Source organism: Priapulus caudatus, unplaced genomic scaffold (genome assembly GCF_000485595.1).
Source record: "Priapulus caudatus unplaced genomic scaffold, Priapulus_caudatus-5.0.1 Scaffold1958, whole genome shotgun sequence".
Lineage (NCBI taxonomy): Eukaryota > Metazoa > Priapulida > Priapulimorpha > Priapulimorphida > Priapulidae > Priapulus > Priapulus caudatus.
Window position 1 is genome coordinate 1,751 of NW_014579019.1, and position 2,627 is coordinate 4,377.

Consider the following 2,627-nt stretch of genomic DNA (forward strand, 5'->3'; position numbering starts at 1 on the left):
CTGCTAGGTTGAGCTCACTCGGTATGCCTGCATCACGTGTTAATCACTAATTAATGTAATAATTACATCACATCATCACGCGCGCTGCCACACACGTCTATAGTGACTATATATATATATCGTCACATACGGTGTTACACCAGTAGACACGTGTAATGATCGATCAACATGGGTAAATTAATCACAGTACATTGCTTCACAGTCAATACACTGTATCATATTATTGTCATGACTATGAACAACTTCTATGTGGCTTTGAAGAGTCCATGAACCAAACACGTTTGTTCAGCTGTGTGTTACCTGTGTGTGTTCGGCTATGAACAAACATACGTATGTGTTCAGCTATGAAAAACCCTTCATGTGTTTTCAGCTATGAAAAACCCCACCTGTGTGTTTAGCTATGAATAAGCGTACCTGTGTGTTTAGCTATGAATAAGCGTACCTATGTGTTCTCAGCTATGAACGATCGTACCTATGTGTTCTCAGCTATGAACGATCGTACCTATGTGTTCTCAGCTATGAACGACCATACCTATGTGTTCTCAGCTATGGACATGCGTACCTATGTGTTCTCAGCTATGGACATGCGTACCTATGTGTTCAGCGATTCCTAGTTGCAGCATCGTGGTTAGGATGGGACCAGCGAAGCGTCCGCTGGCAATCTTCCTCAGTTCCATCCAGATCCTCTCCCCGGATATTCCTGCAGCAAGCAAGGCTATGTCAATATAATGTTGCTCATGGATGCCTTACCCCCCTTCCTCTTCCCTCCCTCCCCCTTCCTCCTCCACCCCTCCCCTTTTCCTCCATCCCTCCCCTCCTCCCTCCTCTCCCCAGATATTCATCCAGCAAGCAACACACACACTATAATGTTGCTCATGGTTGCATACAACTGTTGCAACTCCTAGCTTCCTTCTCCCCTTTCTCCTCCACTTCTACGTTCTTCCTCTGCCTCTCCCCGTTCCTCTTCCACCCCTGCTTCCCCCTCCCTGTGTATCATACAGCTTAAGTCATGTTAACACAGTGATCATCAGTTGGTGATAGCTAACCCCGAGAGATGGCGCCACGCAGTCAAGCCCATTGCATAGGCAGGTATTACGGTGGGAATTCATTTCCCCTTTCGCGGCCATACACACGAAACAATTCCCATAAATTAGCAGATCTTTTCGAGAAATCACACTGCTACCCTCTGCAAGTGACACCATATATGTTGTTAACTCGAAAATTCCTCCATAATCGTTTATGTAAACAAACTTTTCATGGCACACACGTGAAATGGCCACTTTGCAACGAGATTTTATGCGAAAAAGAAGGCTTCCTTTAAAAATTCCCTGACAGCCACAGTAAGGCTCAACGAACGCAGAGAGAAACCTCAGTTAGCGCGAAACCTGTCTCCTCTTGTCTCTCATCTGCTTACTTTACATTTGACATGTCATTGGGATGAGCGTGCATGCACGAGTGTCTGCCTGTCCGCATGCGTGAGTTTGAGTGCGTTGCGCAGGCGACTGTTTGTGTGTGATCCCATCTCTCAGACCGTGCATGTGTGCGCATGTATGGGTGTTGCGTTGTACATGCGTGCGTGGTTGCGTGTGTTCGTGTGTGATCCCATCTCTCAGACCGTGCATGCGTGCGCGTGTATGGGTGTTGTGTTGTGCATGCGTGCGTGGTTGCGTGTGTTCGTGTGTGATCCCATCTCTCAGACCGTGCATGCGTGCGCGTGTATGGGTGTTGTGTTGTGCATGCGTGCGCGTGTATGGGTGTTGCGTTGTACATGCGTGCGTGGTTGCGTGTGTTCGTGTGTGATCCCATCTCTCAGACCGTGCATGCGTGCGCGTGTATGGGTGTTGCGTTGTACATGCGTGCGTGTGTCGTGATGTGATCCCGCAAACCATGCCATCACTCTCAGACTACGTTATGCATGGCAGCGTCAGCAAAGTAACGTATGGAGCTGTTGCGTGCTGCTATGGCAGAACGTCAGCATCGAAGTTCGCGAGAGTAGAAGTTCCCGTGGTTCGTGAAGTACGCCATAACCGTTCTCACATCTACCAGAGATGGTCACCACCGAAACCAGCGTGCTCGCACGCATGCGCAATGCAAGCGCGCACACCGTACCAGAGGAGTGCTCGCACTGCAGTGTTGTGCACAGGTCATGAGAGATCGATGACACCACGAAACAACTCGCAAACCATGCACGTTGCGTGTGTTCGTGTGTGATCACCACCTCTCAAGACCGTGCATGCGTGCGAGGGCATAGGCCAATGCCCAAACAATGCGGATGTTTACCACCGCGATTGTGTACACCTCGCACGCGTGCGTGGTTGCTTGTCGTATTTCGTGCAACGGTCTGAGAGGTGGATCACACAGCGGAGTAAGTGACAACTCACCCAGCCGCACCCTCAGATCGCACACCGGCTAGCTCGGCAACCTGACACGCAATCGTAATGCCGTGTTGCGTTGCGCCACATGTGTCACGCAGCGGACTACTGGGTCTTTGTGTTGTGCCATGCCAGTTCTGTGGATCAAACCGAAACACCGCGAACCAATTTGCACGCATCCAACACACCCCAACAGGCCGCCATGCACGTCTGAGAGGTGGGATCACCACCAGCAGTCGCGCAAGCGCATCAACT